This window comes from Ursus maritimus, unplaced genomic scaffold, assembly GCF_017311325.1.
Source record: "Ursus maritimus isolate PB19 unplaced genomic scaffold, ASM1731132v1 scaffold_6, whole genome shotgun sequence".
Taxonomy (NCBI): Eukaryota; Metazoa; Chordata; class Mammalia; order Carnivora; family Ursidae; genus Ursus; species Ursus maritimus.
Window position 1 is genome coordinate 84,196,723 of NW_024426774.1, and position 23,757 is coordinate 84,220,479.

General features: G+C 39.2%; 1 protein-coding gene across 5 annotated transcripts in view; it reads left to right on the plus strand.

Annotated features, from left to right (window-relative positions):
- Window positions 1-23,757, plus strand: part of LIMS1 (LIM zinc finger domain containing 1) — a 152,372-nt gene that overhangs the window by 59,354 nt on the left and 69,261 nt on the right. The window contains exon 1 of one of the 5 annotated variants that reach the window (XM_040623674.1): window positions 214-558. The exons of 1 other annotated variant lie outside the window; for it this stretch is intronic. The gene's annotated coding sequence lies outside the window, so the exon portion shown is untranslated. Of the gene's footprint in view, window positions 1-213; window positions 559-23,757 lie in introns of those variants that run through there. 3 more of the 5 variants (XM_008699072.2, XM_040623673.1, XM_008699071.2) reach the window with 3 other exon arrangements.

Sequence of the window (23,757 nt, forward strand, 5' to 3'; positions counted from 1 at the left end):
TTTTCTGCATGTTACAAGTGCTTTCAGTAAGTTTATGGATGAATTTCTTAGTAAGGTACATAAAACAACTCAACAGGATATGAGTTATGACATTTAGGGGTGTTGCCTTATTGCTTCAGAACTTTGGGGTTATCGTGTAACACGCCATGTCACATGATTTGACTGAATGCAGGGGAAAAAAAAGCCCTCAGCTTGGTTTCATTGGCTTAAATATAGCTCAAGGCAACAGACACAAAGTTAAGATGAGGAAGTACTATACAGTGTAGGAAACAGGAGCTTTTAAAGATAATTCACTGATCTGGAACTGGTTGCCTAGGCCCTGATAAATGAGTGAAAACAAGAGCAGAAGTACCAGAAAGGAGATGCTTTTTTCTTGAGGTGAGAGAAAGGAACTCTGGAGGCACATCAGGTAAAGTGCTTGGAATATCGACTTGGTTTTGCAGAAGTGGGGCTGTGTGTACAAAGTTATTAAGACAGAGGAGTGGAAGTTTGAGAGAAGACATTCATCGAAAAGGTATTCGTCTAAACTTGTATATCCAGTAACAGGAACAGTCTTGGGTAAGTTGTAGTAGCTTTTGGCCATACTAATTAAATTTTTCTTTTCACTGCTACAAAGTGTAATGGTTGTGGTTCTTACTTCCTGGGGGTGCATATTTAATTACTGAGTATATGTAAAAGCAACTTTATGTTTTATTGGTTTCAAAGAGGGTAAAGAAGGGAGGCTATAACCTTATAGAAAACATTAACCACCTTGATAGTGTTTAGTGCCATAAAGTTTATGGTCCTGCAGAAACACGGAGTATTTTTATAGTAATGCTTCTTGTCATTTTGTTACATTAAATATATTTAACCCAAATTCTGTGTAGGGTCTTAAAATAAACAATCATATACTGTTTAACATTATGGTTAGTGAATATGTGTCTTGCCATGGTGTGGAAAAAGCAACTATAACTATTTGAGTTACTTATCCATTAACCTGTGTAAGTCTGTATAAAAACTAGCAGGCCATTTTTAAAGCAACCTTAATGCACCAAATCTATATTTGTAAAACATTTATTGAGAGGTGATTATTCACCCCAAAAGGATCTTGTGCTTTACACATGATCTGCCTTACACAGTGAACTACCTTAGAGATTTAAAGGTTTTATGAAAACATTTATTTCTCAGTCAATCTCCAGGAGCATTGTAATCTTGAGAGGAACATAGCTGTGATATAGAATGGGGTGATGTATTAGGGTCTTTCTTATTTTATATAGGTTAATGTATTCGTAGATATATGTTTTTATATATAAACACATTGTCATAAAATATGGAGTAGTTATAGCATTAGGAAAACAATTATTTTTTTCAAGGACAAGAAAGAAAAAGTTAAAAGGATGATCACTTTGCTTTGGTCTTGCAAATTAATAGAAAGGGCACGTACTTTAGTTTGCAACAACAAGGCACTATGCATGGCATATAGAATTAAAAAATGAGTAAGGTACTTTGGGTAAACATATACACAGTGGTGTAAAAAAAAATTGCATACAAATAAGCATAATCAGACCTCCATGAGTACTGTCAAGTTTTGGGGGATAACCAAAAGGAGAAGTGATCGCAGGGACAGCACCATTTAGTTGATTATTAAATTGGGCTTTGAAGAATGAGTAAATTTCAGCATTTAAAAAATGATGGGAAAGGGTCTTTTCTAGCCAGAGTTGGTGACATCTTGAGCAAAGGTTTGCAGGTCAGTTTACTTCTCTGTTCAGAACTTTCCATTGCCTTTCCACCTCACCTAGAATGGAACCTGGAGTCTTTATTCTGGTTTGCAAGGGCATACTTGATGTGTGCCCTGCTCTTGATTCCTCTTTCTTTCAGATACCATGTCTTTCCTGCCCTTTTCCACTAGATTATAAGATCCATGAAGCAGGGTCTTTGTCTTTCGTGTTCCCTCATGTATCCCTAGTGCCTAGAGCTCTAAGTGCTCAGTAAATAAGTTTGGAATGAATTCAAGATATTCAAAGTCATCTAATGTGCTAGGATGTAAGATGTGTTTGTGGGATAAGAGTGATAGGGAGTTCACATGGAGTACTGCTCTTGAATGCAATATAAAGTTTTGGGGTGATTTTGCAGGGAAAGTATATGGTAACATTGCAGTGTGGAGGATGGACTTGGAGAATCAGAGAGTGGAGATAGTAACACCATATAAAAGGTTGTGTCAACGAATCCTTCACACTATCGACATTAACTCATTTGCTCCATGATAAGCACTGTGTTCAGTTCTGGGGATGCAAAGATGACTGAGAAATAGTTCCAGTTGTTGGGAGCAGATGTGTGAACATCTTGCAGTAGAGGTCTCAACGAAGTGGTGTGATGGATACTTGAACCAGGGCCTTACCATGGGTAACAAGGAGTATTAAGTCTCATGGACTGTTTCTTCATTTCAGCAGCTCCAGGAGTTCCCAGAGAAAAAAATGAAGCTATTACGGGAACTTCAAAAAGTGTCTTTAGTCATTTATGTGTGTGTGTGTGTGTGTGTGTGTGTGTGTGTGTGTGTGTGTACTTTTTTTTTAAAATGCAGAGACCTTACTGTGATTTTGAATTACATCTTGCCTGAAAGTTCTTATCAATACATTGATTGGCCCATTCATTCTCAGAAGAAAGATGCATATAGGAACAGTGCCTCTATAACTGCCTCTACCCAGTGTCTATACTAGGTCAGATTTTAGCTCCAAGTGAGTGCATCACTTTGGGGGCATAGTTTGCCAGTCTACAGAATGGAGATGATGTCCTACAGAGTGGATAATTGAATTAAATGAGGTGATGTATAGGAAAGTATTTTATACATCAAACATTGCTACAGGTATATGGTGGTATTGTTGGGGGTGAGGAGGGGTACTCTCCCACCCCAGATGAGAGTTTGGTATAGGATATATAGAACATGGAAAAATTGAAAAATGAATTTTACCAAATATTCTGGGTTGGGGGAGAGAAGAGGCAGATATTCTCTTAACAATATATTTATGGAGCTTAAAAACTATGCAAAAGGAAGTTTGCAGCCTGAGCAACTATTTGGACACGCAGTTCTTTGTGTTCCGCCATTCATGGTCTTTCTTGTCACTAATTTGACAGTTTCAGACCTGTAAGGAGAAGCTGCCTTTCTCGTTCATGTATTTATTCACTGAGTCTGTTTATCCTTCAAACACTTTGGTATAGTTGAAAGACTATGGATTTTAGAGCTACCAGATGTGGGTTCAAATCTTCCCTCTGCCACTTATATGGTTGTTTTTTTTTTTTAAGATTTTATTCATTTATTTGACAGAGAAGGCACAAGCAGGGGGAGCAGCAAGCAGGGGGAGAAGGAGAAGTAGGTACCCTGCAAAGCAGGGAGCCCGATGTGGGGCTCAATCCCAGGACCCCAGGATCATGACCCGAGCCAAAGGCAGACACTTAACCAATTGAGACATCCAGGCACCCCCACTTGTATGGTTCTTAATAAATTATAAAATATCTGAGTCACAAGATTCTTCATCTGTAAATGGCAATAATTCCTAATCTGTAGGTAGTAATGATTAACTGACATGTACAAGGATCCTGGCTTGATATTTGGTGGGATTTAGGTGGTCAAGAAATGTTCCCTCCTCTCTTGTTTTTTTTTTTTTGTTTTTTTTTTTTAAGATTTTATTTATTTGACAGAGAGAGAGGCAGCCAGCGAGAGAGGGAACACAAGCAGGGGGAGTGGGAGAGGAAGAGGCAGGCTCCCAGCAGAGGAGCCTGATGCGGGGCTCGATCCCAGAACCCTGGGATCACGCCCCGAGCCAAAGGCAGACGCTTAACAACTGCACCACCCAGGCGCCCCCTCTCTTCTTTTTTTATTGTGGTAAAATACATATACCATAGAATGTGCCAATTTAACCATTTTTAAGTGAAAAATCAGTGGCATTAATTACATTCATGATGTTGTACAACTATCACCACTATCTGTTTTAAAAACTTTTCATCATCCCAAACAGATATATATCCCATTAAGCATTAACTCCCCAGTCTTTCCTCCTAGACCATGACAACTTTTAAACACTTTCTGTCTTTATGAATTTGCCTCCTGTATATTTATATAAGTGGACTTATATAACATAAGACCTCCCTGTCTGGCTTCTTTCACGTAGTATAATGTTTTTGAGGTTCATCCGTATTGTAGCACGTGTCAGAATTTCTTTCCTTTTTATGAATTAATATTATTGCATTCTATGGATATGCCACATTTTGTTTATCAGTTCATCTGTGGAAGGACACTTGGGTTGTTCCCACCTTTCAGCTATTATGAATAATGCTGTTGTGAACACAAGAGTACAAGTATATGTTTGAATCCCAGTTTTCAGTTCTCTGGGGTAGATGCCCAGAATTGGAATTACTGAACCATATGGTAATTCTATGTTTAACTTTTTGAGGGACCACCAAACTCTTTCCCCTCTTTGTTTTTTATTTTACTCTACATCATTCATACAGGTATCCTTTAAGATCCAGAACTACTAGAGCTCAAGGTTGAGAGAAACCAAGTTCTGTTGAGTATTTGATGATCTTCATGATTTTTTTCCCATTCTAAATAAATGTGATCCTCTTCAAACTCTCCCATTGCCTGACTACCATTGAAGAGATTTTTCTTCTCTCTTTTGTTCTTTTCTTTCTTAAATCTCTCCCCTTCTCTTACGTTTTCTTCCCCTCACCAATTCTTTCCCTCTCCCCGTCTGATTCTGTCACCATCCCCCATCTTTTCTAAAGGGAGGAAATCTGTCAGGAGCTGGTCCTTCTTTTCCATCTCCCAGCCTCACTCGCACCTGGAGTTGTTGTCCTCCTTGTGGAAGGTGTCCTAGGCGATGGAATGAGATCAAGAGGCTAGATCACATTGATGTGTAATGAACTTCTTTAAGCCAGACTTTCAGAAGGATTGGCATTTATAATAAATAATGGCAAGAATTTGGGAAAAGTTGGGTAGAAAATAAGAAAATAACATCATCCCGGAGAAGAATCGTTTTCAGGGTTGCCAGCTCAGCACATTGTTAGCAGCAGTTTGGAGGAATTCATAAAAGAATTTTTTTCACAGACGAATCAGCCAGAAATAAACCCCAGACTGCCAAATCAGATGTGATTTTTTTAGTCAAAGAAACTGCTTTTCATTCCCTGTAATCCTGATTGGCCTGGTCAGTAATTGAAAGTCAGTATTCAGTTTGATTTTACTTATATCTGAGACCATTATAAAGGTCTTCATTCATTGTGTATCTGATGAGACACTAATGGGAAATAAAGGATGTATCCATGCATCTTAGGAGAATGGAGTGTACACACATGAAGTAGCAAAAATTAGAACAAAGCTGCATTCAAATTTAGTCAGTAGCAGTGAACTATTGATAATGGTCCTAAGGAGAAAGTGAGCCGCAATGAGAATTTTGACCTTAATTTTAATGACTTATTAACACATGGACCAGTAGAGAGGTGAAGGGAAGAATATGGTAGGTAAACGGACGATGGGAATAAATAATGCAGCTGTGGGGAAGGGGATAGATTTTGCCTAGAAAGCACCCCACAGCCCTGCCTGGTAAGGGTGATTCTATGGAAGTAATTGGAGTGGAAAGGAAGGAAAAAAGGGAATTGTGATCCAGACTTTCCATGACTAATCACAAGATGACTACATCAGTGACTCAACATGTTCACGGGGTTTCTAAACCTTCAAAGAAAGGGAAGTAACATTTACTGAGAATGCACTTTGTGCTGTTAAATACTAAATGCTTTCCTTCTGTTTGTTAGTCTTTGAGCCAGTGAAGGGGTTTTATTATGCCCACATTTATAGATGAAGAATCTATCCTGCAGGTGAGGAAATTTGCCCTGGCTAATAAGAGATAGAGTCCAGGCTGCCACTCCCCCTTGTTTTCTGGGCTACATTTCTTTATCCTGTAACAAGGCTTATTGTATTATCTAGATTGATGTATCCAATAAACACATAACGTGAGCCATATCACATATATAGTTTAAATTTTTCTGGAAGCCATGTACAAAAAGAAACAGGTGAAATTAATTTTTTTAAAAGATCTTATTTATTTAAGAGAGTGTGTGTGCACGAGTGGGGTGGGGGGCAGGAGGGAGAGGGAGAAGCAGACTCCCCGCTGAGCAGGGAGCCTGACTTGGGGCTTGATCCCAGCCAAAGGAAGATGCTTAATTGACAGCCACCCAGGTACCCAGGTGAAAAATTAATTTTCATAATATATTTTATTTAACTCCATAGGCCAAGCTGTTGTAATGCCCAAGCTATATACATATCGTGTAACATATTGAAACTATTGAGATATTTTACATTTTGGTGAGCTACATCTTTGAAATCCCAAGTCCATTTTACCCTTACAGCACATCTTGACTTGGGTTAGCCACATTTCAAGTTGCTGCATGTGGGTAGTGGCTACCAAATTAGCATAGGTCCGAGAAAGGTGTTGAGACTCATCCTAAAAAATCTAGGGTAGAGGCTCTGCCTTGAAGTCATTGGGAAGACATAAGATGGAGCGAGAGAGCAGCTTCTCTTAAGATGGAAAACTATAGAAGAAAAGTACAATACATGAAAGGGAGGAGTGCTCTTTAAAAGCAAGTAAAACATAGAGCATAACGTTCAGAGTTGTCAGGTCACTGTGTTGTACACCTGAAACTAATGTAAACACTGTTTGTCAACTATGCTTAAATAAAAAATTAAATTAAAATTAAGAAAGTGAGTGGGGTGCCTGGGTGGTCAGTCGGTTAAGCGTCTGCCTTTGGCTCAGGTCATGATCTCAGGGTCCTGGGATCGATCCCCGCAACGGGCTCCCTGCTCAGTGGGGATTCTGCTTCTCCCTCTCCCTCTGCCACTCCCCCTGCTTGTCTGTCTGTCTCTCTCTCTCTCTGTCAAATAAATAAATAAAATCTTTTTAAAAAATTAAAAAATAAAAAATAAAATAAAATTAAGAAAGTAAAGAGGTGGGGCACCTGGCTGTCTCAGTCGGTGGAGCATGTGACTCTTGATCTCCGGGTTGTAAAAGTTCAGGCTCCACAATGGGTATAGAGATCACATAAAAATAAAATCTTAAAAAAGAAAGAAAGAAAGTCATTACTGTATCGTGTAAGGCATATTACTGACCGAAGGGCCATTTATGGAGAGCGGTCAAGTCATACCAGTCTTTATCACCACCACCAGTAACGACCACAGGAAAACTGGGGCATTAGGTGCTAGATGCTGAACCATATTTAGTCAGGGGAATGACATGTCTTGGCAAATCTACTAACCATTAAGAATGGAACCACAGCTTTTAATGTATATATGCATGGTGTTGACAAAAGAATCAGTTCTTCCAAACGCCTGATGCCTTTTTCAGATGGGAGCTATAATATCTGCTTGAGGAAATAACTGTGAACAAACTACCTTATATGGGAATTTCCACAGACTTCAGCTCTACCCAGAGCAAGATAAATGATAGTTGCAGACTTCTATTGCAGCAAAACAGGAATTATTTTAAACTGTTCTTGGAATTTCCCCTTCATCCTCTTCCTGTGATTGTGCCGCCTACTTTGTTGTCTTTGTCCCACTTAACTTCTGTCACTTCTATCTTTCAGTCTTTTCTCATTGTACTTTTTTCTTTTTGTTTCATTTTGTTTTGGTAGTAAGCTGTGAACTAGGATCCTGTTCTCTGGTCTCTTACCTGTGGGACTTTAATTCCGTTCCTACACCCAAAAAATGAAAAGGATGAATTAGAATTCTTCACAATCATTCAGGCCCCTCACTTTGGAGCTTGGAGCCTCATTTTTACATTAATATTGTTGTGCTACCATCTCCAGAACTCTTTTCATCATGTAAAACTGAAATTCTTACCTTCACATTCCCCTCCACCCCCAGCCCCAGGCACCCACCATGTTACTCTCTGTCCCTATGGATTTGGTGATTTCAGATACCTCATATGAAGTTTAATCATATAGTATTTGCCTTTTTGTGACTGGCTTATTTCACTCAGTGTAATGTCCTTAAGGCTCATTTGTGTTGTAGGTCTCAGAATTGCCTTCCTTTTTAAGGCTGAATAATATTCCATTGTGTGGGGGCGCCTGGGTGGCTCAGTCATTAAGCGTCTGCCTTCGGCTCAGGGTGTGATCCCAGAGTCCTGGGATCGAGCCCCACGTCAGGCTCCTCTGCTGGGAGCCTGCTTCTTCCTCTCCCACTCCCCCTAACTGTGTTCCCTCTAGCTGGCTGTCTCTCTCTCTCTGTCAAATAAATAAATAAAATCTTAAAAAAAAAAAATCCATTGTATCTATATATCACATTTATCACATTTTGTTTATTCATTTGTCAACGGACATTTGTGTTGCTTCTACCTTTTGGCTGTCGTGAACAATGCTGCCGTGAACATGGGTGTACAGATATTTCTTGGAGTCCCTGTTTTGAATTATTTTAGATATACCCAGAAGTCGAATTGCTGGGTCAGATGGTAACTCTATTTTTTATTTTTTGAGCATGGTCATACTGTTTTCCATACTGCACCATTTTATATTCCCACCAACAGTGCAGAAGGGTTCCAGTTTCTCCACATCTCCAACATCTGTTATTCCCCCCCCTTTTTTTAAATAGTAGCCATCCTAACTTGTCTGATTTTGATTTTGATTTGCATTTCTCTAATGACTAATGATATTGAACATCTTTTCATGTACTTATTGGCCATTTCTGTTCCTTCTTTGGAGAAAAGTCTGTTCAAGTCTTTTGCCCATTTTTTTTCAATCTGGTTGGTTTTTTGTTGTGGTTGGATTATATGAGATCTTTGTAGATTCTGGATATTAACTCCTTATCAAATATATAATTTGCAAATATTTTCTACCATTCCATGAGTTGTTTTTTTAACTCTTTTGATTATGTCCTTTGATGCACAGAAATTTTTAATGTTGATGTAGTCCCAGTTCTCTATTTTTACTTTTGTTGCCTCTTCCTTTGGTGTCCTATCCAAGAAATCATTGCCAAATTCAATGTCATGAAGCTTTTCCCGTATGTTTTCTTCTAGGAGTTTTATTTGATCCATTTGGAATTAATTTCTGTATATAGTGTGAGATAAGAATTCAACTCCATTCTTTTGTATGTGGATATATTTCCCATTTTGGGCTTCCTGGGTGGCTCAGTCTGTTGAGGATCCAACTCTTGTTATGTCATGATCTCAGGGCCTGAGATTGAGCCTTGCTTGAGAATCTTTCCCTCTCCCTCTCCCAACTGTGTGCGCACGCACTCTCTCTCTCTCTCTCTCTCTCTCGAATGAATGAATGAATAAAAGCTTTTAAAAAATAAAATAAAAAATTTAATTTTCCTGTTTGTTGAAAAGACTCCTTTTCCCATTTGAATGGTCTTGACACCCTTGTCTAAAATATTTAACTGTATTTGTGAGGGTTTATTTCTAGGCTCTCAGTTCTGTTCCTTTGGTCTGTGTGTCTGTCTTTATGTCAGTACCACACTGTTTTGATACTGGAACTTTGTAGTAAGTTTTGAAATCAGGAAATGTGAGACCTCCAACTTTGTTTCTTTCGAGATTGATTTGGCTTTTTGGGGTCTCAGAATTTCATATGAATTTTAGGATGGATTTTTCTATTTCTGCAAAAAACATTATTGAGATTTTGATAAGGATTAAAGCCTCATTTTTGAATTCTGTAAAGCAAGGGTGATATTTTTGCCCAGTGATTTAATTTAAGGCAGCAGTTTCTACCTATAGAAATGCCAGATAAGGCCTAGAGGCTTGGGGTTAGCCTTAGGCATCTATGGATGGTAGGAGGCACATGCTGGAGCAAAGATTAGGAACAAGGAATGATTTCCTGGCATGTATTTGCTATAGTGCCTTAAAACATGTTTAAGGAATTGTGTAGGGGATCTTCACTCTCTGCTGCAGACACAGAACAGCTAATACTCTCTTGACTTCCCTGTGACCCAGTAGTAGTATATTGAGGTCATGTCATTCAGTGACCAACATGACTATAGTACTTTATTATCTTTCCCAGTTTGTTTCTAATTAATACTCTATTTGATTCTTACAACGAGATTGTGAGGTAAACAAGCATATGCTGTCTTTGATTCATAAGCAAGGAAAGTAAATGCTTTGCAGAAAACTTTTGGGTGGCCATGTAATAGCTAGAATGATGGCAAAGCCAGAGGGAGGCCTCAGGAGCCTGGTGCAGCCTTCTTTCTGCGGCACAGTTGGGCACCATAGTCGCAGGGTGGGGCTGTGATCTCTCCTTGTAGTGGTGGAGGCTTTATGGGAGCCATCTAGTGTAACCTGCTGGCTCCTTTGACTCTCCCCTACCTGTCCTTATGGGCACACAAAGGAGTGTGCTGAGTTGGGGGAACAGTGGTTGGGAAGATTTATGGCGGGAAAGGGATTCACAGTTAGGGAAAATGGCTAGAAATGAGGCCAGACAGGTAAGTAAGTGCATTGTAAAGGGCTATGTTGTTAGAAGGTGCGGGAGGGACAGTAAAGTGTCCTCCAAACTGAGAAGGCAATTTGAGAAATGAAGAGGAAGCAGGTGACTCCATACAGTTTCCAGGGTAATCTACTGACAGTGGTTGGGGGTGGGGGCGGTGATAGGGGCAGTGGTGGTAAGGGGAATCTCGAAGAAGATGAGAAGGTGATCCACGGCAGCTGCATAGTTATTTTCTGTAAAGTCCAGACCTTAGTCCACGTATTTTATAGAGCAGTGGGACATGCAGAAGGGCACTGTAGTGACATCAAAGGTTTGCACATACCTCAGAGGGCTTGCATACACCCAATCAACAGCTAACCTTCAATTAGATCTTGAGGCACCACCTGTGCGTTAGGAAGGGGGGGAGACTATGTTATCTCTAACACAGGCCAAAACAAGCCTCCCCCTATCTCAGCCTTGGCAGGCATTTCTAAGGTATGTATGTTAATCTCCAAGGGAGCTGGAACAAACAGCCCCCAAAGAGGTCATCGATTGAAAACGAACATGATAGAGGGCCAAAGACAGGGCCAGTATTGTCAGCACTCCTACATATGTCTCTTATGTTATACCAAGGTCTTTGAACTGTATCCCGTATAAAATAGACATCCATAGAAATATTTTAATTTAATATTTCTGCTCATAGTATGATCAGAATTGCATTAAAAAATATTTGCAGTGAGGGAAAGGAGAAATATTGATGATAATGGTGATATGTTTTTTGTATTTAACATTAATTATGTGGCACTTGTCAACCTTAAAAATAAAATAGGCAGTTATTTTCCTAGCAAAATGAGTTTATTCAGGAATAGCAGAGGAATTGCAATTTAGGACAAGCAAACTATGGCAAACCACAGGTAAGTCCAAAGGGACAAAGGGAAGGTTGCTTTTATTAGGTGTTAGGAGAAAATTGGGGAAGATTATTGTGAACAAAAGTTCACTAGAAAAGAAGAGTTTTTGAAGTGGGGGAGATATTGTCCCTCTTTTTCTTAAAAGCCAGAGATAAAATTCCTGTGGGAAAAGTGCCCTTTCTTTGTCTAGATAAGAATTACTTTCCTTCTTGCTGCAGGTTATGCAGGCCATGGCGAGTGGTGTGTTGCTGAGAGCTCCCCCTTCTGGGCTTCCCAACTCTATTTTCAGTGAGGTGTTTCCCTTACTCCTTCTCCTACACTTGACTTTCATTAACCCATTTGATTTTCATAGGAGCTGTATGGGGTATGGTTATAACCATCCCCTTTTTAGAAATAAAAATAGCTAGTAAGAACCAAAGCTAGGATCTGAGTTCAAGGCTGGTTGATTCTGAATCCAGCATTTTATGGAAGGAAGAGTGAGGATGGGGGACATCAGCTGGGTATGCAGTACGTTATGGGGAGGGTGTTAGGCATGTACATGTCAATGAAGAGAGGAGTGGAGATGACATTTCATACATTAAATCAACTGGTTTTAGTGACTGGGTTGGTGAGAAAGAAGATACTGAGGAAGACTTTGAGATTTTAGCTTGGCAGCCAGGTTATAGGGATGCCTTTGATCAAGATAAAGTGGTCACTGCTATACAATATTCAGTTTCCCCACTACCCCACCGGTGATAAATAGAACATAATGAAGCATGCCAGTTGTCTAATACCTTTACCATATAAGTAGTGCTTGTATACAATTATTTTTTACACAAGGACATGTTTCTATCTAGTTAAGATTCACTGTGATATAAATTTTAGGTTTATTTCTCTCTAACCTAAATATTCAGAAAAGAGATAGACGTTGACCTCTCATAAAATTTGCTATTAAAGATACTAAATTCCTTGGGGCGCCTGGGTGGCTCAGTCGTTAAGTGTCTGCTTTCGGCTCAGGGCGTGATCCCGGGGTGCTGGGATCGAGCCCGGCATCGGGCTCCCTGCCCTGCTGGGAGCCTGCTTCTTCCTCTCCCACTCCCCCTGCTTGTGTTCCCTCTCTCGCTGGCTGTCTCGCTCTCTCTGTCAAATAAATAAATAAAATCTTTAAAAAAATAAAAATAAAGGTACTAAATTCCAAAGTACGAAATTAAGTGAAACTTTATACTATGGCTAGGGTTTCTTTTTCCTGTGTTCTTTCTGCTTATTTACTTCTGGGTTTTGAAGTGTGTGTCTAGGTCTTCATTTACGTCTTAAGGGAATTGCATCTGAAAGCTAGCCCTTTGTATCTGTTTTTGCTAGTCTTGACTGTTTAACCTGTCTCTGATGTGTCTTACACTGATCGTTTTCTCTTAAACAGTTTATATTCAATAACTCTCATTATCATCTTCTTCTGAGTGTGCTTCCTAGCAAAAAATTTTTTTTATTTATCCACCTTTATTGAGATATAAATGTCCAGTATTTTTGAGGAACTTCCATACTGTTTTCCACAGTGGCTGAACCAGTGGATTCCCACCAACAGTGCACAAGGGCTTCCTTTTCTCCACATCCTTGCAGACACTTAACTCTTATCTTTTTGATAATAGCTGTTACAACAGGTATGAGGTGATATTTCCTTGTGGTTTTGATTTGCATTTCCCTCATGATTAGTGATGTTGAGTACTTTTTCATGAACTTGTTGGCTATTTGTATGGCTCTGGACAATCCGAAGCCTCTGCCCATTTTTTAGTCATATTGTTTGTGTTTTGGCTATTGAATTGTATGATTTCCTCATATACTTTGGATATTAACCCCTGTTAGATACATGGTTTGGAAATATTTTCTTCTATTGTTGCCTTTTCATTTTGTTGATTGCTTCTTATGCTGTGCAGAAGCCTTTTAGTTTGATGTAGTCCCGCTTACTGATTTTTGCTTTTGTCACTTGTGCTGTTGCTGTCTTGTCCAAAAAATCACTATCAAGACTGATGTCAAGTTGCTTTTCTTCTAGGAGTTTTACAGTTTCAGGTCTTAACATGTAAGTCCTTAATCCATTTCAGGTTAATGTTTGTGAGTGGTGTAAGATAGAGGTCCACTGTTATTCTTTTGTACCAGCATAATGTTTTATGTCTTCTGTTTATGAAGTATTATTTACAAGTGGCAAGATGTTTTTTAATAATGGTTATAAATCAAGTGGTGGCTACTCAGGCTTTTACTGTGGGTTACATTCATGTGATTTTGTACCTGAGAACTAACAATGCCCCTTTTCAAGCTTACTTTCATTTTCTGAAAATTGTGTGCATGTAATATCTTTAGGAGCCATGTGATGGCAGAAACAGTGCTTTGAAACTTGTGGACTTACAAACATGCTCTAAGAGAGTGTCTGCTCTGTATCTTCATCCTTTTTTTATTTAAAAAAAAAAAAACGGGAAAAAAGGCATAGAATTTAGTAGAAGAAGCCTTCAAATATCTATCACGTACTTAAGAAAGAAAACATCACAAATATAGTTGAAATCTCCTGGTACATTTTCCTGTTCCAGTTTTCCCCTGCCCCTACTTTTCCTCTGTTAGGAAACCATTTTCCTAAATTTGTATTACTTCTCTATATATCTTTATACGTTTATTACACGTTTATATATTTTTAACCGTACAAGAGATTGTTTCTTTTGTTTTATATTTTATTTGGTGTATTCTATTTGTGTTATTATGAAACTTTAGGTTTCCACTTAACAGTGTTTTTTAGATTTATTTATGTGGATTTATGTAGGTTTAGTGAATGACTTTTCTTTTGAAGCTATATAGTGTTCCATGGACGAGATCACACTTTTTACATCTTTTTTCTTAAGGATTGATGTTTAGACAGACAGTATAGTAGAGTGATTATAGACTAGGGATCTGGGGACCTGGTGTACCCTTTCAGATCCCATTGCTGTCCCTTACTAGTACAGAGCTTGGTTTCTACTTCTGCAAAATAGGGGTAGCACTTGTTTCACAGGGTGTTGTGACCACTAAATGAAATAGCGTATAGAGCATTAACACCATAATTATTATTATCACACTACAACAAGGTAACAGTAATGTAGAACCAGCATTATTTTGTGCCTTTTATTAAATTCTGTTGAAACTGGAAGTCATCCTGAAAGAAGGGGGAAGAATAGTGAAAATGAGGACTTGTAGACAGTTGAAGTGGCTTCTTTCAGATGACTTCTGCTTTCTCTAAAGTAGGCGAGGTTATCCCTAAGAGTGATGGGAAAGGAGGGTGGGTGGATGATTTGAGAGTGCTCAGTGTTTGAAGTGACCTTGTTTGGACCATGATCTGGCTAGGTGCTTGCAAAAGAATTTCCTGTTTAGGTTATATGCTTTTCTTGTTTGTTTTGTTTTTTCTCAGCAACTTTTCACCTGATAAATCATGAAGGCTCTACCACCACTCTGGAGTTTCTCTTTCCCTCCTCCCATAGCACATCTTGCTGCCTAGACCGTATTCCACAGCTGGATATCTCCAGGCCTGTAACCCTCTCCACCTTGGATCCAAACCATTTATGGCCTTCTGTCACATGTCACATAAATTTCCTAGCCTGGCAATGACAGGTCTTCAAAATATGGCCCTGACTGCCTTGTTGCCTTATCTCCTGCATTCTTCTGCTCCCACTGTGTTTCCACAGAATGAGGCTACCCACTCTTCCCTGAGTCACTCTCCACCTTTCCATGCCTTTGTTCTATTTCTTTTTTCTCTACGTAGAATATTATCTTCTCCTCTCTCCCCATGCCCTTCTTTTGAAATTTAACATATCCTTTACTGTATTTTGTGTGATGGAGTTATTTAAACATCCCTCAGATGTGACATCCTCAGATACTTCATTACAAAAAGCGCCCAGTAAACCTAGGAATCCTGCCGCAGACTTTCTATTGTCCAGTCATTACATTTGGGGCTGTTTTTATACTGCTCTCAGGGTATTGTGTTCTGACTTCAAGGTAGTCATGCTTACTTTCATCCCCATTGGTTGAATTTTTTTTAAGTTAAAATAATTCTCTCTTTTTTTTTTAAGATTTTATATATTTATTTGACAGAGAGAGAGAGCGAGAGAGGGAACACAAGCACAGGGAGTGGGAGAGGGAGAAGCAGGCTTCCCGCGGAGGAGCCTGATGCGGGGCTTGATCCCAGGACTCCGGGTCGACTCCCTGAGCCAAAGGCAGACGCCCAACGACTGAGCCACCTAGGTGCCCATTAAGTTAAAATAATTCTATTATGAAAATTTTCTAATATAAAATTGGAAGAAATGAATCTCCATATACTCATTACCCTCCCATACTACATGACTGTATTTACTTCATATATCCTTGTTGTCTCTCTTTATTAACTGAGATATAATTGACATACATTAGTTTCAGGTGTACAGCGTAATGATTTGATATTTATATATTGTGAAATGATTATCACAATAAGTCTCAACATCCATTACGATAGTTACAAAATTTTTTTTCTTGTAATGAGGACATTTAAGATCTGCTCTTAGCAACTTTCAGATATACAGTGCAGTATTATGAGCCATGGTCACCACACTGTATGTTGCATCTCCATGACTTATTTTATAACTGGAAGTTTACATTTTGACCACCTTCACCAATTTTGCCTACCCCTCCAACTCCTACCTCTGGCAGCTCACAATCTATTCTCTGTCTCTATGAGTCCTTTTTTTTTTTTTTAGACTCCACATATAAGTGAGATCACACAGTATTTGTCTTTCTCTGACTTATTTCACTTAACATAATGCCCACAAGGTCATTCCATGTTGCTGCAAATGGCAAAATTTCATTCTTTTTGTGGCTGAATAATATTCCAGTGTGTGTGTGTGTGTGTGTATCACATTGTCTTTTTTTTTTTTTTTAAGATTTTTTTATTTATTTGAGAGAGAGGGAGAGGCAGATTCCCTGCTGAACAGGGACCCCAATGCAGGGCTCGATCCCAGAACCCTGGGATCATGACCCAAGCTGAAGGCAGACGCTTAACTGATTGAGCCACCTAGGCGCCCCCATATGTCACATTTTCTTTATCCATTCTTCCATCAGTGAACACTTAGGCTGGTTCCATGTCTTGACTATTGTAAATAATGATGCAGTGAACATGGGGGTGCAGATATCTTCAAGTTAGTGTTTGTGTTTCTTTCACATAAGTATCCAGAATTGGAAATGCTGGATCACATGGTAGTTCTGTCTTTAATTTTTGAGGAATCTCCATACTTTTTTCCACAGTGGCTGCACCAATTTACATTCCCACTAAAAGTGCACAAGGGTTCCCTTTTCTCCACATCCTCACCAGCACTTGGTACTTCTTGTCATTTTGTTAATAGCCAGTCTAAGTGATGTGATGTAGTATTTCACTGTGGTTTTGACTTGCATTTCCCTGATGATGAGTGATATTGAGCACTGTTGGACTGTCTTTTTTTTTTTTTTTTTTTTAAGATTTTATTTATTTATTTGACAGAGAGGGAGACAGCGAGAAAGGGAACACAAGCAGGGGGAGTGGGAGAGGAAGAAGCAGGCCTCCTGCCGAGCAGGGAGCCTCATGCGGGGCTCAATCCCAGAACCCTGAGATCATGACCTGAGCAGAAGGCAGACACTTAACGACTGAGCCACCCAGGCGCCCCATCATCTGTATGTCTTCTTTGGAAAAATGTCTAGGTCCTCCACGTATTTTTTAATCTGTTTGGTTTTTTGCTATTGAGTTGTCTGAGTTCTTTGTATATTTTGGGTATTAACTTCATCGTGTATATGGTTTCCAAATATTTTCTCCCATTTGGTAGGTTGCCCTTTCATTTTGTTGATCGTTTTCTTTGCTGCGCAGAAGCTTTTTAGTTAGATGTAGTCCCGCGTGTTTATTTTTGCTTCCTATGCCTTTGCCTTTGGTTTCAAATAAAAAACTCATTGCAAAGTTGATGTGAGGGAGCTTACTGCCTATGTTTACTTCTAGGCGTTTTATGGTTTCAGGTCTTATGTTTAAGTCTTTAATCGATTTTGAATTAGTATCTGTGTGTGGTTTAAGAGAGTGGTCCAGTGCCATTCTTTGCATGTGACGGTTCAGTTTTCCCAGCACCATTTACTAAAGAGACTGTCCTTTCCCCACTGTATGTTCTTGGCTCCTTTGTTATAAATTAACTGACCATAAATTCACAGGTTTATTTCTGGGCTCTCTGTTCTGTTCCATTGAACTATGTGTGTGTTTTATGCCGGTATCATACTGTTTTGATTACTGCGGCTGCGTAATATAGTTTGAAATCAGCTTTATTCTTCTTTCTCAAGATTGCTTTGGCTATTAGGGCTCTTTTTTCTCTCTTAATTTACTTAAGTATTTAAGAAACAAATCCCAGACATTAGGTCATTTGATTCCAAATTACTTCAGAATTAGTCTCTGATAATATGGACATTTTCTTATATAAACACATGCTGTTATCACATCTAACCAAACGAGTGGATTCTTTGGCATCATCCAATACCCAGTCCCTGATCAAATTTCTCACCTATCCTAAGAATATTCCTTTACAGTTGGCTTGTTTGAACCAGGATCTAAACAAAGGCCATACTTCAATAATACATTTGACTGTTACATCTCTTAAATCTCTTTTAATTTGGAGGAACACCCCTTCCGCATTTTTCTCCGCTATAATTACTTTTTGGGGATACCAGCTCTCTTGTTATGTTGAATTATAGTTTTGAATTTTTTAAATAAACTTTTATTTTGAAATAATGTTAGATTTGTGGGAAAGTTGCAAAGATAGAGAGTTCAGAGAATCCTTCTATACCCCTCACCCAGCTTCCTCTTTTGTTAACATGTTACATTACCTTCATAGCATCCAGCCAAGGATCTTACATTGCATTTAGCCTTGGTTGAATTTTAAAATAATTTCTGATCTTAAGCTCTCTTCCACTGTTGAGAAAAATAGCCCTTTTCTGGCTAGGAAGCAGTACACTGTAATGGTTAAAAATATGATTAAAACCAAGCATTAGCTTTCAAATTTTTAATAACATAAAAACTGTGTGATCTTAGATTACGTATACTGCTACATCAGTTTCATCATCTTTAAGATGGAAATAATACTATTACTTTATTTGATCATTGCAAAAAATAAATTTGATAAATGCATGCAGAGTGCTCAGAAGAGTTCCTGGCGCATGGTAAGCACTCAGTAAACGTAGCTCTTGACAAAGGTAGTATTTCCTAAATCATAGTGAATGTCAGAGAAGAATCTGGCTCCCGTGGCAGGGAGTGGGGGACCATTTGCTTTGGTTCTGTGACAGGGATCTCATTCAGTTTTAAGTATTTCACCTCTATCTTAAGAATTTTCATTCCATAGAACATATTTCTGTAGTATGTATAGATCAGTCAGATATGGGCTGCAGGAGTTGCCTTTTTCCCTTGACAGGTATTTCTTAAGATCATGATCGGGGAATGAAACTGCATACTTTCTGTTTTTCTTGATTAGTCTCACATAGTGATTGGTTTATGTTTTAGAGTCACCTCCTTTATAAGGTGGCTGTTTGTATGCTTAAACTCTAACATTCGTTTGTGGTTGTAAAGTGCTCTCAGAGGAATTGAAATGGGTTTGGTCACATTCTCAGTGCCTCTTCCTGCACCCACACCCTTCTAACATCTCTGTGTTGTCTCGGTTGCTTCCAGAGCCTCCCCAGTTGCTGTGTAACAGTGCGCATGGTTTCAGCAGAGTTGCTCTGACACAGGAAACCTGTTTTCATTAGAATCTTTGCCCTTTTTTCCAGAACTCTTGGAAACATTGAGTCATCACATGTACTTTGCAAGGAAATAAGGCAGCATTGGTAATTTTGACCTGCAGAACTCTAAGGAATCCCGGAATTCAGTTAAATTGAAGATAACCAGTTTGACTGCTTTCTTTCACTGGCCTTTGCTTCCAGACTGGTAGAAGAAAATTAGCCAAGGAGGAAGACGTATATTGTCCAGGAGTACACAACAGGTCTCCTTCCAAACCCTCAGACTGTCCATTCATGATATTCATCTAGAGCATAACTAGACTACTTCTCATTTTCAGGGACGGAGAGTGTGGGCTGGCTGTGGTGAGCTTGGCAGTCTCTCGTCTGTGTTTACAGTCTGGGACTTGTCCTCAGGGCTCCTGTGCCTGTCAGGTTCCAGAAGCTTCCTGGCTTAGTTTTGTCAGTGTTGAGAGGCAGTTCTAGTTCACAGTGGACCTTTTGATGACCTGTGGGGGTCGTGTTTGGTGGCCCAGAGACAGTGTAGTCAATGGCTAAAACAGGAACATTTGAATCAGGTAGACCTGGCTTGGGATCCACACTTTATTGTGGGAACCACTTGGGATCCTCCCTTATTGGTTATGTTGTTTGGTCAAGACCTTGAACTGTTTTAGCATTTAGTTACTTCATCTGCAAAATGGGAAGAGTAATGATACCCACCTCATAGGACCGAGATGAAAATTAAATTAGATGGCATGCACAGTGTGCTTGGTAGGCACTCAAAAACCCTGCTCTTGTTAGTAATGACCAACCATGTTAGAGAATCAAGAGACTTTGAACTTTTTAGTAATGGGAAGTGAACATTTTTGTGTCCCAGCTTTTTCTTTTGTAAACACTCTATAAAAACTATTTTATTAGATTCAAAGTTGGTTTCAAATGCCTGCCTCTCTGTGGACAATATTGAAGGAACATGAAGTACAGCTCATGCTGTATTTCACTAGGTTAGTGTTGTTGCTACGTCACTAACAGAATGTGGGGAAATGTTAACCGTGTCAGTGCTTTCTGCCTCTCCTGCCCCTGTGTCTAGTCTATGGCCCCGGCTTCTCTACTACCTCGACATTCCTCTCATACCACTGTAGCTCAGGCTGTTACCTCTTTCCTGGACTGCCTCCATGCTCACCCCCACTTGCCTCTTAAAATCCACCCTCCCCAGATGCCACTGTGCGAGGAATCTTGGTGGAACAAATTTGATCATGTGAGTTCCTTGTTTAACAGTACAGCGGCTTCCCATTGCTCTTAGGTTAAAAAATGCAAGACCCTTTAAAACGTGCCACTGCCTGTCCCTCATCTCACATGCCAGTGTTTCCCCTTAGCCACACAGTTGGATTTCCTTTCCTCCTGCCCCTGGGTCTTTGTACCAACTGGTTCTGCTTCCACAAATGCTCCCCACACCCTTTAGCCTTTAGTGACTCCTCATCTTGTGGGTTTTTGGGGTATCAGATCTACTGTTTCTTTTCAGGAAATGTTTCCCTGCCATCCCTCCCCTGTTCCTTGTTGTAAGCGTTCTCACAGCAGCCTGTTCTATCATTTGACATGTTTTTAAATATATTTGTGTGATTATACGGTTAGTAGTAGTACCACCAGTAGACTGCAAGCTCCGCAAGGACACTTGGGTCCCTAGTGCTTAGAGCAGAACTCGCCACATGATAGGTGTTCACTAAATGTGTATGAGTGTAATGATTGGCATGGGGAGGTCACAGCACACTCTTCTGTACCCTTTTACTGAGCCCTACCCATCAGGCCTGTTGTAATGTTGTCTGTCCCCCGCCTTCCCTTTCTCATGAGAGCCTCACCTGGACCCTCATCTTACACTTGGGCAATGAGACCCTCTGCACATGACTTTCCATTTTTTTATACCATCTTGGAAGCTGTGGTTCTGTCTTAGAAGGTCTGCTGCTCTGCCAGTCTCATTGTCCCTTTGACATATCTCTGTCAGTCACATGGGAGGATGTTTCCTCCACCTGGAGTGCCCTCCACTTCCCTCCCACTCAGATCCAACCCGCTTTAGGGGATGCATCAGTATTCAGTTATATATACTGAGGTTTATGAGGTATGCTTTCTTCCTGATTTGATTACAAATCCCTTGGAAGATGGAATAATGTATCTTCACTTAATTTTTTGTTTTCTTCATTATTTTAAGCATTTTAAATTTTGGTTCCTTATTATAGAACTATATTTATCCATTGTAGAAAACTTAGAAAATATAGATAATCCATAAGAAAAAATAATTTCGAATCTCCTTGGATCCTACCAACCAGAGATATTTCAGTGACTACTCTTCCAGACTCTGTGGTGTGTGTGTGTGTATAGATGTATACACATTCATGGTGTATACATATGTGGTCTTTTCCTGCAAAATGAAAACAGTGTGTAATATCCTTAGCTTTTATTTCACACAGCACTATGTCATAAATACTGTTCATGTCAAATAATTGCCACTGATCACTCTAGAACATAAAACTATACAGGAAATATTGTCCTTATTGAAATAATTATGTCTTTAGAGCTTTCTTAAAAATCCTGTTTTTATCATGGAATTGAACTTTTATCTGAGTTAGGGAGAAAAAAATAACAGTAAGTGAAGAGATGAGATGATGCTGACATTAGAAATGAGGCAGCACAAATTTTTTTTTTTTTTTATGTTGTTGCCTTTAAGATGAGACCTATACAGAACCTGGAAATATTTTGAGAACTTAGTGAAAATAGTTTTGCTGTGAAAGTTGATGTGTTGACAGTGCTACCTGTAGTAATGAGTCCTGTCCTGGGGTAAGGCAGGTATTGTGGTTTAGTTTTTAAGACACACCTCTGAAATTCCAGGGCAGGGAGCAGAGCCCTTAAGAAGATCACAGTTTCTGGCTTGTGACTTTGCCTGCCTTGGAATGTGGAAATAACTGTTTCTTTCATCCTCTCACACACAATTACTTCACCTATTGTATTTTTCCAAATGAGAGTTTAGTTTAGAAATATGCTCAGCAGGTATCGATGTCCTATAAGGTGGACAGGTAGAGAGAGTAGAAACAATATAGCAATGTTATAAAAAATTTTATCAAAACATATATAAGTAATTATGTGAAAATCTGGATAATCAGAAAAGCTCTCTTTTGTTTGAAATATTACCAGAATTTCTTTTTAAAACAAGTTTCCTTAGAGAATTAAAAATTATTCTGTTTACAGAAGTTTAATCTTATATTCAGTGTTCCAAAACCATGTTTAGTACATCAAATGAGGTACGTTACAATTTATCCTCCGGAGGAAAAGTACAATCTTCTTGCAAACATCTACTTCCTTGTTCCTTCCCTGTGATTTCAGGGCTGTGTTTGAGGAGTCTCTGGTTTTGCAGCAGGTGTGTGTTGGAGCTGGGATGATGAGTATGCCTTTTCGTGGTGTTTTGTATCCTTGTTAGATCTTATCTTTGGAGCAGCTCTTTTGACTCAAAGAGAAAGTGAACAGGAAAGCAACAATCAAGAAAAGTTCAAAGATGCTCAGTATCTTCTCTGTTCCTGCCTCTACATTCTTGAGGACCTGGCACTGGGCAATGTTTGTTGAAGAGCTGATGTATAAATCCTGATCTTGTGTTCCTGATTTACTCAGGAATGGGATTTCTCACTAACACGGTGATTAGGGGTAAAGTGTGCTGTCAGAGCTTCATCAACATTGGCACATCATGTTACTTGGGTCCTTTCTTAAAATCAAGTCATTTTAATCTAGGCAAAAGACCACTGATATCATCTGATTTGGTTGCTTCTGTCTCTAAATGAAAAAATTGAGGACTTTGATAGTAAAATGATTTCCTGTATGCTTATATACCAACCACAGCAAGGAAGCTGCCAAACGGGGAATGTCTTCTGGTTTCCTTCTTGTATCTTACACCAGCTTCCCTTGTACTTAGCCCTTTAAAAATGTGAATGGGATAGATTACTTGAAATTTTATTCCAAATTCCTTTGAAATGTGCTAGGAAAACTTGCCATATCTTGATAGCAGCATCTGAGAACATTCTTTAATTGTCCAACAAAATACTGCAGATGACCCTCAGGCTGCTGGTTGTGAGAGAAACTTCAGTCTGTCTCTGATTCAGAATGATACAGTGACCTTCTCACAAGCTTCTGATGACAGGTCAGCCTGTCCACTCGGGTGTGTCCATCTTGAGTGAGTTACAGAAAAGCTAGTTAAAGAAAAAATTCAGAGGGACTTGTAGACAGTTGCAGTGTCATCTACTAATGAATGGGACCGTGTTTGGGGTGATTTTTTTTTTTTTTTCTGACTCTGGGCTGGTTTTTTGCAGAGTTTATTCTGCCTTCTCATATTCTTTGCTCTGGTTAATCTGAACTTGGCTTATCAGAGTTTGGACTCTTCTGCAGCAGAGTTGTTTTCAGCACTGGGTCCTGCCTTCATATTGATAGCCCAGAACACTCTTGAGAGGTCTCATTTAGGGAGATAGCATGGCTGATAAACAAATGTTTAGGAGATGAATGTGTTAGACATAGTGAGAAAGGATCATATTCTTGCTTTATTAGGGAAAGTTTGCTTTCCCCTGTAAATGATTTTTCATAAGATAAAATTTAAACTAAAAAAGGATTCATTTACATTAAGTTCAAAGTTAATTGCAAAACAAAAAATTCTTGTCTTTATATGTCACACAAGGAAATGAAT